The sequence below is a fragment of the Sebastes umbrosus genome, chromosome 8, assembly GCF_015220745.1.
Source record: "Sebastes umbrosus isolate fSebUmb1 chromosome 8, fSebUmb1.pri, whole genome shotgun sequence".
Classification (NCBI taxonomy): Eukaryota; Metazoa; Chordata; class Actinopteri; order Perciformes; family Sebastidae; genus Sebastes; species Sebastes umbrosus.
In genome coordinates, this window is record NC_051276.1 from 3,473,176 (window position 1) to 3,489,298 (window position 16,123).

The following is a 16,123-nucleotide window of genomic DNA, read 5'->3' on the forward strand; positions in this document are numbered from 1 at the left end:
TTTTAATTGCTGATTCTTGTTTGCGAGGCCTGAAAACAGCCTCCTCAGCAGAGTGGATGGCTGCGTGGAGTGGCCGCTGGGTCACTGGGACTTCAATAATGACCTGAGGGAGGTGTCGACCCAGGATCTCCTCACGCTCTGACGGATTGGTCTGCAACACAAAAGGCCAGGGCTGACAATGGGAGGCGGTTAATAGAGAAATATTCATCAAAGTGCTGACATCTCCCCCTGAGGTGAGCGGGCTTCTCTTACAGGAACCACAAACACGGATGGAGGCCTCCCGTCCTGATGCCATTTTCTCACTGTGCTGCGGTTTAACCGAAGTCAGCGTTCTCCACTCGGAGCTGTTAGATACTAATTCGAGGGGAAGGAGTCAGTCCATCTTAAAGCCACGCCGCTGCCATTAGAGTGTTTTTCGGCCTCGGTAATGTGTCCGTGTCTCCACTCTATTTGGCTGTCAGGTTGCAGGTGGCACAGAGCGGAGAGGCTGCAGTCTCCGAGGCGGCTATTGACCCCGACTCCCAGACTCCTCTACTCTCGCGGTTCATTAGCACTCCAGACAGGGGAAAGGCGAGCACAGGTGTCACTTGACAGGACCATTAACAAAATGGATGACCCTCCCAAACCACATCCAGCCCCTGCCACACCAGCAAGGTCACGGCGCCCTGATCACCGCTCTGGGGAGCTCTTTGGGACTTCTTTTTCTTCCTTAGAAGCTGGAGCCAGGCACTTCTCTGGAACAGGACAGACTTACTTTCTGGTTGTTGTTTTTTTTTGATGGAGTTTATAAAGTAGTCTAGACAAAATAGGTCAAGGATATTCTGTTTTTAATGCTGTATTGCACATATTTCTTTGTAACTTGCAGATACACTGGATTGTGTTGCCCCCTAAAGTTGTGTTGGTGAAGTACAGGTGAAATCTGTGCACACATACAGTAGGGTTAAATATATATATATATATCTACAGTGCTATCTGGCTTTTTGAGATGTATGAATGTGGATTCTGGGATGCCCTTTTACAAACTGTAGATAGAGAATTGGTTACATTGGCTTGAATGCGAAGATGATTCAGGCTGGAGGTCACGCAGAGGGGAGAACTTTCAATCTTGTTGGGGAGGTGGAATTAATTCCACTGTTGCCAGTTTACACTCGTTCATCAAATGCCTCACTATTCTCCCTTTCCCCGCGCTCATCAATCTCCTCCATCTATCTTCCCCCACACACACACACAACACACACACTCTCGCAGCTGAGTCAACACCCACACACTCCATTTCTGTCGCCTGTGTGAGGCTGTGTGTGTGTGTGTGTAAGTATGTGTATTCAGCCCCAACCCTTTGTCCACGGACGGTGGCACTGAATTCTGAGTCCTGTCTTTTTCGTTCTGAAAAAATGACGAAATATGTTAAAGCAATGTGCAAAATCTTCCAGTTTTAACAGTTGAGTTCAGTGGCTCTAAAAAATAAATAAAAAATACTGTATAAATAAAATAATAATTCAAATAAGCACCAAACCTCAGGGACATTTCTGGAGACTTAAACCCCCAAAAGTGTCATCAATTTGTTAAAATGAAGGAGTTATCATCTGTCTGGCTCTGGTGTAGGTACATATTGCCAAAATACACTGCAAAGCTGAGTACACTGCGAAAGTAATTTTGTCTTATATTAAGGGCTGTCCATCGATTCAAATATTTAATCGCGATTAATCGCAGGATGGTTCATAGTTGAGCGTGATTAATCAGAAATTTATTTTTTTATCTGTTCAAAATGTACCTTAAAGGGAGATTTGTCAAGTATTCAACACTCTTATCAACATGGGAGTGGACAAATATGCTGCTTTATGCAAATGTATTCATATATTTATTATTGGAAATCAATTAACAACACAAAACAATGACAGATATTCCTCCTACATTCACATATCTTGAGGTCAGAGGTCAAGGGAACCCTTTGAAAATGGCCATGCCAGTTTTTCCTCTCCACAATTTAGCTTATGTTTGGAGCGTTGGTGCAAATGGATTCATTAGTTTCATATGACACCAGTATCTTCACTCTAGCTTTAAAACTGAGCCCGCTACAATCTGGAAATCGCAAGCTGCGTTAATGCGTTAAAGAAATAAGTTGCGTTAAAACAAATTTGCGTTAACATGTTATCATTGCGTTAACTTTGACAGCCCTAATTATACTATTTTGGGTTTTTTTCTCGAACAAATAGAAAGCGTTTCCATTGGCACTAAAGTGCTTTTTCACCTTCTTCAGGGGACAATATCTACAAACGCAAAAAAGTACCATTTCACTTAAAAAAGTAATACTGATTTTTGTGTGTGTTACTAAGTACAAAAAAAATAGTTCAACTCAAAATGAAAAGTTTAGCATTTTAGGAAATAATTGCTTTCTAGCCAAAAGCTTTCATTGAACTTATCACGCAACAGCAACAACTGTCTTTCTGCCTAAACTCTTCTACACTTGTTTTCCTTTGGTCACTGTTACAGAGCAATATATTATTCTCTTTTACTGTCTTACACTCTAACTTGAGTTAGATGAGAAGATCGATACATATCCGTCTGTTAAATATGAACCTACAGCCAGCAGCCGGTTAGCTTAGCTTAGCATAAAGAGGAAAAAAGGGGCGGGGGGACCGCTAGTTTTGCTCCATCCAGAACTAACAAAATCCACCTACTCACACCTTTAAAGGGGACCTATTATGTTCATTTTCAGTTGCAAACTTGTATGTGGGCTTTCTACTAGAACATGTTTACATGCTTTAATGTTCAAAAAACGCTTTACTTTTCTCATACCGGCTGTACCTCTTTTCACCCTCTGTCTGAAACGCACCCTCCTCCCCCCCTCCCGAAAAGCCCAGTGTGCTCTGATTGGTCAGCTGGCCCACTGCTGGGATTGGTCAACCGAACCAAAATCTTCGGACTCTGCTCCAGCTCCGCTCTAACTAGCTTTGTTTGACAGCGTGCTAAACTAGCCGTTGAGCAAATGTGTTACTTGGTGACATCACCACGTTACGGAAGAAAAAGCAGGACTTCTAGTGAGGCCTTTCAGGCAGTTCAGGAGCCGTGTTTCTGTCGGGGAGAGCAACTCCTGGACTTTAGGCTTTGTAACTTTGCAGACCTTTTATATGCACAAAAAACTATATAACACACTAAAAGAAAGGGAAAAAGCATAATAGGTCCTCTTTAAAGCTCACTAATGAACAGATATCTCGCTTATTAAGTATGGATGGTAGTAGTCGTGTGGTTGTGGCAATAGTTACAGAAGCGATGGTATGAGAATGATAGTGGTAATCAAAGAAGTAGTATCAGTAGAGATGGTGATGGTGATGGTGATGGGGGGGACTAATATTTTCCCCTCTGTGCGTCAGTGCAGAGACGGTGCAGAGTGCCACTGTGAGGTCCTGAGCAGCCGGCTGACAGGCCTGGTGATTAATGACGACAGGGTGTGGAGCTGCTCTTCAATTAGACGCCAGCTCTACCCCGGCTCACCATCCCTGCTGACAGCTAGGACACAGAGAGAGAGAGAGAGAGAGAGAGGGGTACTCAGTCTCTCTCTCTCTCTCTCTCTCCCTCTCTCTGTGTCTCCAGAACAAAACATTAACCTCAACTCCATGACTACCACCTCTGTGTTTAACATCAGGACACAATACAGAGCCTTCGGCATCCAACAGTGACCGCAGTGTTAAAGCAACCCAGATGGCGTGAACACATCCCTCATCAGGGCCTGTCACACAATCTCTGCTTTATTTCTCCACATAAACCCTGTGACTGACTATTTTACATGCCTGCCCTCAACTCCTCTCCTCACTCACGTCTGCAGTCGGCCATGCTGTAACGCTCGCTGTGAAAGCAATAACAGCCACAGCATTAAAGACTTCCAGGTTGCCGAGCAGGTTGTGTGCTCGTTCGGAGCGACTTCCTCCCGCAATTACCTGTAGCCCTTGACCAGAGGAATAAGAGGATAAACAAAACTTAACCTCCTTTTCATTAGTGTGCAGCTTTTGGTTCTGCAAGCTTGGCAAATGTCACTTAAAAATCCTGGTTATACACAAGTATAATTTTGAACATATTAAAGATCCCATATTGTGCTCATTTTCAGGTTCGTACTTGTATTTTGTGTTTCTACTAGAACATGTTTACATGCTGTAATGTTAAAAAAAAACTTTATTTTCCTCACACTGTCGGCCTGAATATCCCTGTATTTACCCTCTGTCTGAAACGCTCTGTTTTAGCGCATTTCGACAGAATTGCGACGGAATTGCAACAGAATTGCGTTGCTAGGCAACAGCTTGGGTCCATATGTACTTCCTGTCAGCTGATGACATTCACATACACCGCAACCAGGAATAAACTGGGACACATTTAGAATAAAATCTGTGTAAAGGGTCTAAATATTGTATATTTGTGACATCACAAATGGAGAGAAATCCTGACAGCTTGTTTCAAATGCAGAATTTCTGAATACGGGCTATGTGTATTTCCCTGTGGATTGAGCGTTTCGATACTTTCACAGTATTTATATAGGACTTAAGCCTGCTTTATAATAACAAAACATGAAAACGTGTCAATATATGCTCATTACATGCATAGTGTCCTTACAAAATAAACTTCCGTTTTCACAGGAAGTTAGGTTTAGGCAACACATAAACTTAGTTAGATTTAGTTAACCGAAGCTTCCCTGACGAAACGAGATTCACGAGACTGACGATACGGACTAGTCACGTGACTAAAGACTGACGTGACAAAATAAGTCAACGTTACTTTTAGTTTCACACGGGACACGAACACCAGTCTTCTGGTTGAAAGTCTTGAGTTTGTTTGACCCATCCACCACCCCTTTCGCCCGCTCACCTTGAGTGGACTCTCACACTATTAATACGACGCCACTTTCACCGACCGCCGCAGGTGGGTTTACATTGGAGTAAGCTGAAAGCCCGGCTTGTCACATACTGTTGCTAAAGGGTGTCTCCGTGCGTCGGCTTCCTATTTGACAAGTTGGTAGTGAGAACAGGTTGCACTAGAAGGAATTTCCTGTACAATTTTCTGAACGAGCAAATCTGTAGCATAATGGTACGTGTTTTGTTGCCTTCTGGTTTTGAGTGTAAAATAGCATTGTAAAAAGCAGCCAAGTTGGTTGTACCAGTTTTTACATTTTCCTACTAGGACCCGAATATATCATAATTGTTCAGTATAAAAAGCCTTAGAAATACCATGATATATATATATATATGTTAGAAGCACTACAATTTTCGTCACCTCAAGGGAATAATGGTTATGGAGAGTTAGCTGAGAATACTGATATCACTCTCATATATGTGTTAAATATGAAGCTACGGTCAGCAGCTGTTTAGCTTAGCTTAGCATAAGACTGGAAGTAGGAGGAAACACCTTGCCTGGCTCTGTCGAAAGGTATACCAGCACCTCTAAAGCTCACTAATTAAAACGTTAAACCTCTAATTCAGTTAATCCATTCCCCCCGTTTACAGTCTTTATGCTAAGCTAAGCTAACTGTTTCTTGGCTGTAGCTTTATATTAAAAAGGACATATCGAGATTGGTATCAATCTTCTCATGTGACTCTCGGCAAGAAAGCTATAAGATGAGTTAAGGTGTCACTAAATTTAGAATGTTACAGTCACAAGCTTCCTTTTCTGATGTTGTACCTGTTCAGTTCAGGCATATATGCAAACATCATTTCCTGTCTTGTAAATTGAATTACTAGACTGAGCATACCATGAGCCACCATTATACCATAGCATTAGCCACTAGTCTATATTTGCGAAGTGCGGCCTGCGGTGAGCTGCCATGCAATTTCTATGGGAAGCTGCGGCGGCCACTCTGAGCTCAATGAGCTGCGGCCATTTTGATTCTGTGGTGAAATGAGGCCAGACTTGTTTAAAGGTACTGTTTGTAACTTCTTACACGTATAAATCGGGTCGGTGTCCCATGCGTGTGGCCAACACAAACTACACGGAAGCACCAAAACCGCAAAGTTCTATCTAGTAAAGCCCGTCTTGCAAAACAATGTCAACTCTTCCTGCTTCAGCACCCTGACTGCAGCCAAAAGACACAGGGGAGACCGTAGCTTTGGTCTCCAGGGCCGGAGTCGATGCTGCTCTGCCTGCCTGCTTGCCTTCACTCACACACCGCGCTCGTTCTCACTCGCTCCACCTCTCACGTGCATGCGCGCACACTACACACTGCAGAAGACGGGAGTCTGAAGCAGGGCAACACAGTATCAGCATTGATTCATGGAGAGACCTTCGTCTGGTCAGCTAACATTACTTCCAAGCAGCTGAAATATAGAGTGATATTGTGGTTTTAGCTGACGTGTGTCTCCTCACTGTTTTGAGCAATCCTCGTTCATGTCTATGTAGAGCGAGCACAAGCGCGAGCAACAGGACGCTGACTTTCGTTGACTTAACGGCCACAGGTGTTGCCGCTAACAAGCAATTTCTGATTCTTACAAACAGTCCCTTTATTTTTAGCGGCAAAGTACAGCCAAAGAGTACCCGCAGTCAATCAGTAAACAGATCCTGTGACTCTTGTGACATGTTGACCTATGTAACAAAGAATTTCTTCCTGCCTGAATCACGCGGGCACGCCTCCCAGCCGCAGAAAGATTTAATTATTGCGGCGAGCTGCACTTTGACGCTGCCTGATGTGTTTTTGGCATCTGATCTAAATCAGTTCCACCCTTGTCAGTAACCACAGACATTGACAGCTCTATGACACAGTAAATGATGCCTATAATTACTAAATATGCAATAAATTATGATGCTGAGGTTTACAACAGCAATGCTGTCTTGTAATTTATTTTAAAGCCTTTAAACAAAGCTTAGTCACCTTTTAACCTTCAGGGCTGAAATGTGTCGCAACACCAGTTGCTGTGCGTGATCGCCGTCTTTTAATTAGGCCAAGTTCATAACAACAGTCCTTGACAACTCATTGGCACTAATCCTAAAATAGATATTTACAGCCACGACAGCGACGCTGGTATTGTTTTCACCTTGTGAGTCTGTTTGTGTGTCATCATGTGTTGTTTGTGTTGTTTACGACATCCAGAGAACTTGACTTGTATATAGACTATGGCAGTCAAAGTTAACATGATAATAACACATTAACACAAATTTGTTTTAACGCCACTAATTTCTTAACGCATCAACGCAACTTGAGATTTTTAGGTTGTAGTTTTAAAGATAGAGTGAAGATACTGGTATCATATTAAATTACAAAACCTAAGGAATCCATTGGTACCAACCGTGTCATAATAGCTTGTTGCGAATTAGGCTAATTAATGCTACAAAGTTCCGCTAAAGTTTGGCGAGGAAAAACTGGCATGGCCATTTTCAGAGGGGTCCCTTGACCTCTGACCTCCAGATATGTGAATGAAAATGGGTTCTATACCCACGAGTCTCCCCTTTACAGACATGCCCACTTTATGATAATCACATGCAGTTTGGGGCAAGTTATATTATATTATGTTTTGTGTTGTTAATTGATTTCCAATAATAAAAATATACATACATTTGCATATGCAGCATATTTGTCCACTCCCATGTTGATGAGAGTATTAATTACTTGACAAATCTCCCTTTAAGGTACATTTTGAACAGATAAAATATGTGTGATTAATTTGCGATTAATCATGATTAACTATGGACAGTCAGGCGATTAATCGCGGTTAAATATTTGAATCAACTGACAGACCTAGTGTAAATGTTTTGTTTTGTTTCATTTTGTTCTTATTTTATTGGTGGTTATTGGTGCCTTTTAGATATGTTTATATAATTTCATATGTACACATGTTTTTCTTTGCTGCTTGTGTGCATGTCTGTCCCTCATCTTTATTTGTCCAGCTTTGCTGTCCTATCTCCTAGCTGTTATTTCTATTTCTGTGTAAGTACATAGAGAGAGAAGGATAAAACTGGAGTCAAATTCCTTGTATGTATGTACTTTGTGCAAATAAACCTGATTCTGATTCATGGCAAAATGTGGCCTTGGAGACACCTACTGTATCAGGAACTACCACAGAAGTGGTTTCGAGTACTTCGCCAGGTGTTTATATTTCCATCGACAGATTTTGTTACCGCGATAGCGTCACAACCGTGCAAGATGCAGTCACGAAACTTTACAAGTGTGTAGCTGAGGTCAAAATGCAGGTCAAGTCCGAAGATAGGTGTGGTCCGAGCAAGTGTGCAGGAAGTAGGGGGGTATAGGAAGCAAGCCCCCAGGAAGAGCGCCGGGTTTTGAAGCAAATCTTACGTAGATGTCAAACGGTGGTCCTGCAACTTCCGTGTCATTGGGTCCAAAAATACTTTTTCCCATAGACCTAGGCCATTCAAGTGAATAGCCCTTATTTAAATCATTAGGGTAAATAAAAGTTGGAAAATGCAGTAATAGCTGAATCCAGAGTTATTTCTCTTCCTCCGTTCATGTGAATGAGACTCAGACTGAGGCTGCACCGAGGGAGTTAAAGGAAACGAAGAATGATTTCTTTATGGTGCCCAATGGACACGGAAGCTCGCCGGAAGATCTGGGTAATTTTATACGCGGAAAGTCAAGGTTTTTAGCATCATGCACCACTGAGCAACTTTCATAGGAATGAATGGGGCCCCGCTATATATTTATTTTGCACTGTGAATCCGAAGTCTAACACGTCGACTGCAAATAAAAATGTACCTAATATCTAATTGGTCGTATAACTCCGGCTTTTGGGTTGATTCATTTATTGATTGGTAACAAAGAAGGACTGTCAGCTCAGCTGCAGTTTCACAGATAGAGAAATAGTGCATTTGATTTAATTTCCAGCCAGCCCTGACCTTGGCAAACCTCACTTGGCCTCGACATGGAAAGCTGCCCAGAGCCGCTGTGGTCTCTCCAAAGTTCCAGTGGTGTGAGTGAGCACCGTTAATAGACATACCGCCCCTAACCACCGGTGGAGAAATGAACGTTTCAATTACAGTACGGTGCACTGCTAATAGCACTTGGACTGCGTGTCCAGCTGGATTCCATTTGTTGCCGCGCTGGGAGATCGCCGGCGAAGATGCCACGAGCGTCCGCGGCATTGAACGTGCCTTGGCGGGGAACGAGGAGCAGCTCAGACGGTCGGGATTCATGCTCTGATTGACAACTTGGTTTTTTTCTTCCACTTCGGGACGGCCTGTGGTCATAATGTACTCACTTTAAGCATCATGGGCCTTATGTCTGTTTTATGTCTCCCCTGGATGGGCATCCAGACTCAGAGGCTGCCATTATGATGATTACACTCATCTTATCCGCTGTACTGCAGGCCAGGATACACAGTTTATCTCCACTTAAATATCAGATGCTTAACTTTTCTTGCAGTATTATTGCAGCCACATTAAGGCAGACTGTACCTTTCTGAAGATAAATGAATAGGGAGGATGAAATGCAACAATGGTCCCCACTGAAACAAGAGCAAATTGTTGATTAAGTAATTTGGAATCGGCTAAGTTACCCATAAATTGCCCATATCACTATGCGAGTGTAATTGTGTGTAGTGTAAACTGAAGTTAGCCAAGCATTCAAAAAAATCACAGATGTCACACTTTCTCTCTTCAGTCACTTAACACACATGAGATGTTTGTTAGCTGAATGACAGCTGAGTGTGACTTCAGCTGACAAACAGTCTTCAGTGTGTCTGTGCGCCGCCATCACTCAGCTGTGTGGTATCCAGACACAACTGTTCAAACAGATACATTATTCCAAATGTCAACACACGGCCCATACACACACATACACACACTTGCTGTATGCATTACACATCTGTATACAAAACACATTCACTCAATAATACAAATGAGCTGTGTTTCTCAGCTTGTGTAACGGGGAATTGAATTGTGTATATTACAACAATGGTTATTTACACTTGGGCTGAGCAATGATTTTGTATTTTTAAAATAAGCTACAATATTTCAATGATCAAGTTACTTCACCATTATGGGTCCATAAAACCCGCAACTATCAACAATAATACTTATTATCATGATAAAATCAATGCAAATGCAGCTTTTCATAGCAGACATTTTGAGCTAAAAATAATGCATAAATGGTTCAAATAGTTAAATAAAAATAATGACTAAACAGTTAAAAGGTTAGCTAAAAGTAATGCATAATGGTTAAAATAGCTAGCTAAAAGTAATGGCTAAACGGTTAAAAGGTTAGCTAAAAGTAAAATATAAATGGTTCAAATTGGTAGCTAAAAGTAATGGCTAAACAGTTCAAGGGTACGCTAAAAGTATTGGATAAATGGTTAAAACAATTAACTAAAAGTAATAGATAGATGGTTCAAATAGTTAGCTAAAGGTAATGGCTAAAACGTTAAACGGTTAGCTAAAAGTAAAGGATGAATGGTTCAAATAGGTAGCTAAAAGTAAAGGTGTCATAGTAGGAAAAGTAATATCAGTAAGGAAAAAGCCATTAATGTTATTGATCAGTGCCACTCTAAGGATTTCCCTGTTTTATATTGATCAGTTTTACAGTAAATATACTGTAATTACTCAATGCTTGCAGTGACAGAACCCAGAATTATGTTTCCATACAACAAAACTGCATTATCACTCCAGGATTACCTTTGTTTGTAACGCATCACAAATACGTTTCTGATAATTGTCAGTGTAATGAAGAGAACGGAAGTGGATGGACGTGTCAAACAAACCGTTGTTCGCGTCCCATGTGAAATCAAAAGATTTAAATTTACGTGATGTAACATATTTAAAGATGCTAAATATGAGCTTAGGAGTAATTTCTATTGTCTCTGAATGGCTCTCAACATGGCGACAGCGAGCCGCGGCTCACAGCTAACGGTGCTAAGAGCGCTAAATAGTTCAAAATAAGTGCTGACAGCGCTAACAGGCAGGGAAGCGGAGAGTGAGTGCTACACTTCTGCGACGACGCTGTTGGTCCTAACGGCGTTATCAGCTGTAACCGCCATATGAGAGCAGTGCAGAGCGGCGGAGGTGAGCTAGCCAGTCATGCACGCTCACATGCACGAACATGCACTAAAAGCACTTGCGACCAGATTTCCCCCTCAGCTGTATTGAGTGATTTAGCATCTTTCAGCTCATTGTTCTCGTTTACCAGGCCACAACTTTCACTCTTCATCATATTGTTTTCAGCCACACCAGACGGCCAAAAAAAAATCTGTAACCGCGGGTTTAAATAAAGGGCAAATGTTGAGTATCGGAATAGTTTCTCAATCCTTTCAATTAGCTAAACTGGAACTCAAAGAAAAGGCTGTTAAAACTGAAGCGATTTTAGTACCTCTCACTCTCTCTCTCTTTCAGTTTCCCTTGTCTCCCTAAGGTGCTGCACTGACAGCTCCAGAGTCCCTGGACACTGTTGGTCCAGTGTGACACAGTGGCCTGATTCCTTCACCGTGAACGTAATGAGGTGTTCTGAGATTCTGTCCTGCAGTGCAGACGAATAGACAGACGGACAAGAAATTAGACAGAAATCCTTTTACCCGCCATGTTAAACATGCAGTTTGGTTTTGACTACTTCCTTCGACTATCTTTTCACTTCGAGTTCAGCTTAAACTTAGCCAGTGCTTGAAGTGGAAAAAAACAAGTGCCAGTTCTCCTCTTACTCACATGTTGGCGTGTGTATCGGCCGGTATCAGCAATCTCTTGTGACTTATTCCTATTTATTTATTATTTCTTTATAGGTCCCATATTGTAAAAAGTGAGATTTTCATGGCTTTATATTATAAAGCAGGTTTAAGTGATATATAAATACTGTGAAAGTATCAAAACACTCAATCCACAAATAAAGACACATAGCCCGTATTCAGAAACTGTGCATTTGAAACAAGCCGTTAGGATTTCTGTACATTTGTGATGTCACAAATCTACAATATTTATACAATTTCACAGTTTTAAACGTAAACATTCTAAATGTGTCCCAGTTTATTTCTGGTTGCAGTGTATGTGAATGACATCAGCTGACAGGAAGTAAACATGGCCCCAAGCTGTTTCCTAGCAACGCAACTCCGTTGCCATTCTGTTGAAATGCACTAAAACGGAGCGTTTCTGATAGAGTGTGAATACAGGTATATTCAGACAGACGGTATGAGGAAAATAATGTGTTGTTAGAACAATAAAGCATGTAAACATGTTTTAGTAGAAACCCCAATATACAAACACGAACCTGATGATGAGCATGATATGTCCCCTTTAAGCATGTTATACTGTGTTAGTAATAAGCTGTGATTTTATTGCTATATTATTATACTTAGGCTATGCATCTTCTATAGTAGGCCTATAATACTCCAATTATATTGCAACTGGAACATTATAGGGTTAAGGTGCTGTGTTTAGTGTTAATAGTTAAAGTGCTTTCCTGTGTTATTTGTAGCCTATGGTCAGGTATCATTCAGGTTTTAGGAGCAGTGTCCCAGTCAGGATGCTCCTACATATTATACAGCAGGATAAAGAGACACATTCTGAATCTATACAGTCAATAAAAGATACCAGGAGATATTGGGTTTGGGGTCCTCCTTCAAGAAAATTTGAAGGTTTTTGATTTAAAACTATATGAAATTTTACATCATTTTAGACCATTATTATCACTAGTTAAATGATTATTTTATTATTTACACATGTCACAGCCTTCGACTGAACATTTAATTCTTCTGGAAATGTTTGTCCTAAAAGAGCAGATTCAGAAAACTTTACATTAACTGTATTTGTTCACAAATTTAAAAAAGTTATCACGAACAGTTTGCTAATTATTTTACAAAAAGGACATGAACATTGTATTGATAAATTACAGCTCACCCCCCCCTTCCCCTGTGCCATGCGTTGGCTCATCCAGATTCTAGTTTTTAATGTTCATACAGCTTATGAGGCGCAGCACAAATACGCTGCCGCTGCGCCGTTATGAATCACCATTATGAATATCCCAGAGAACCTGATATGGAGAGGGCAGAAAAGAGTACCGGCAGCTTGTGAGAAGTGCCGGTACTCAAGAAAAAGTCACAGTACGCCAAGGAGTAAAATGTAGAAGTGCGTACCAGCCCACTTCGAGCACTGAACTTAGCAGTAAAGCACAACAAGTTTAATGATACACTTTCAAATTCTATTTTAAAACATTTAAAGGTCCCACATCGTGCTCATTTTCAGGTTCATATTTGTATTTTATGTTTCTACTAGAACATGTTTACATGCTGTAATGTTCAATAAACATATTATTTTCCTCGTACTGTCTGTCTGAACATACCTGTATTTGCCCTCTGTCTGAAACGCTCCATTTTAGTGCATTTCAATGGAATTGCAACGGAATTGCGTTGCTAGGCAACAGCTTTGGTCCATGTTTACTTCCTGTCAGCTGATGTCATTAATATACACTGCAACAGGAAATAAACCGGGACACATTTAGAATGTTTATGTTTAAAACCGTGTAATGGTCTAAATATTGTATATTTGTGACATCACAAATGGACAGAAATCCTAACGGCTTGTTTCAAAAGCGCAATTCCTGTATACGGGCTGTGTGTATTTCTCCGTATGTTGAGCGTTTTGATACTTTCACAGTATTTATATAGCACTTAAACCTGCTTTATATTATAAAAGACCTGAAAATCTAACTTTTTACAATATAGGGACCTTTGAAATAAAGTCACTCATTTTGTTTTAGCCTTGTGGCTTTGCATTTAAATTATATAGGTGGGTCTGTTGATTGCATCATCTAGGAGCTCATGGTCAAATCAACTACTAATCTCACAACACACATTTTGTGTCACATTTTCACATCGCAGGGTTGGTTTATGTCTTTAAGTCCCTTCTTGACAACCTTCACACATTAAGACGTTCATGGTTAATGTTTGCAGCTCTGCACCATCCATGAGTTCTCTATTTCATTTAGCAGGACCGTGTCAATGTGAGCGTGTGCACTCGCATACACAAGTTTATATTAGCAGAGACCTTGCGGTTTGTTGAGTGAGGGTAAAAAAAAACCCAATTTCTTTCCACAGGCAGCGTGATTATTTTTACTTTTTTCTGAGAACTCTTTTGGACGTTGAAAGACCCCTCCCCTCACCTCCGCGGTCCCTCCTCCACCTTCTGCTCCTCGAGTAGTGAGTTACCCTCGTGTCGATGATGGCGCTTGGGGCAAAAAAAAAAGAGAAGAAAATGGGGAGGGGATAGGAGGGAGAGCCAGGGAGAGGGTGGGAAGGGAAACAGAGCTGATTATCCAAATACAGTCATTAAAGGGGAAATGTGTTTTTCAAGCTGTCAAGATGATTAATGGGTGAGAGCAAATCCTCACAAATGCTCTTGTTTAGTCTAACTGGCAGACACGATCCTGCCCATTGATTTATGGCAGGCCTGCTGTGTGAGACCATAGTGAGGTTAGAGGGTGTGTGTTTGTGTGTGTGTGCGTAAAGGGGGTGTGTGAGAGTTTGTGCGTGCGTGTTCACTGTGGGTTTGTGTGCACATGTGTGCATATGTGTGGCGGCGTGTTCGTCCACATGACCGGAGGAGCTGAGGAGGGATCAGGCAACAGAGGAGAGCAGTGAGTAAATTCCCCTCATCGGCTTTCACCCCCTGCTCTGACAAATCAGCTACACAAACTCGAGAAGGTTAGCTGAGCCCTTTTTTTTTTTTTTTTTTACTTTATGGCTCCATGATTGAACATCAACAACAGGATCGATGTTACATCCAGAATGAATCAAACAGCTGTCCAGAGGTACTTACGCTTTCATCTGTCACTTGCCAATATCCTTCCTCACAGCTGAGATTGGAACAGAATAAGCAATATTTCTCTCATTGCTCAACTGTAACTGATGTTTATCTAGCCTTGTGGTGTAGATATCATTACCTACAGTAACAGCACCTCTTTGTAGGGCAAGGCAATAGTCAGTTATAATTTAATAAACAAGCACGGTGTCATGACATGTTTTTAATTTGGCAAATACATTCTTGCCGAGAGGTAGATGAGAAGATTTGATATTACTCTCGTTCTGAATCTGTTTGCTATGAATATGCAGCTGCAGATAGCAGCCGGTTAGCTTTGCTTAGCGTAAAGACTCTCGTAAAAAAGGTCAATTTTATTTAAGTTTGTGCAAGTGAAGGGACCTTTATTGAGGTTAGAGTGAATATGTTTGGTTTTCATTAACGAACGGGAACTTTCACAGAAATGAAAACTCTGCTCGGTCTAAAATATAAGCTGGAAAATACGCCCATAATGTTAAATCCGTGGTGCTATTTCTGTATCAAACTACTGCCTGTTCCTTTTGAGGTGGGAAAAGTTTGCACACATGGAGCAATTTTTAATGCAAAGAGTTATATGAGAAGACTGATACCAATCTCATATCTGTCCGGTAAATATGAAGCGCAAATAGTTATCTTAGCTTAGCACAAAGCCTGGAAACAGGGGGAAACAGTTAGCATGGCTCAGTACATTAACATTCACCCACCAGCACCTCTAAAGCTTACTCATTAATAACTGTATATAAGAAGTGGACGTAGTCACCGCTTGACGTCTCTCATTGGTTTGTGGACTGCTGTTTTGAAGCTTCGAGTTCAGCATTTTGGCCATTGCCATTTTGTTATTTGGCCAAAGAACGTATATTTCCAAGAAGTAAAATTTAATTTTTTGTTCCATTACAACGTCAGCACCGTGCAGCAGAGCTACTCTTCCGCCATTTTGGACTGAAAACGACTACCGGACACCAGTAAAACATCCACCTAAAAAGTGCCGTACAAAAGTAAAACAAAATGATATCTATTCTGTTGTCATATTCTACTGAAATGGCCTGTGTTGAATAATAAAATATTATATACATAATAAGCATTTTCAGTCCAAAATGGCGGCAGCAGCTGTTGTCAAAAAAACACAGGAGTTTTGTCTCTTTGCTTCTTTTCTCTTTGATTTAGCCGTCGCCATCTTGTTTCAACTTTCATTCAACTTATATAGCGCTTTTAAAGAACTCAAAGACGCTTTACACTATCGGGGGGAAAACGGTGTGAGACAAACGACATACACAGGCGCACTCTCATACAAACACACGGACAATGGGTAAGGGGAGAGGGGGGGGGCTATGAGTAGGCAGAGGAGAAAAGATGGGTCTTGAGGCGGGAAGTGACACGAGAGGGTGAA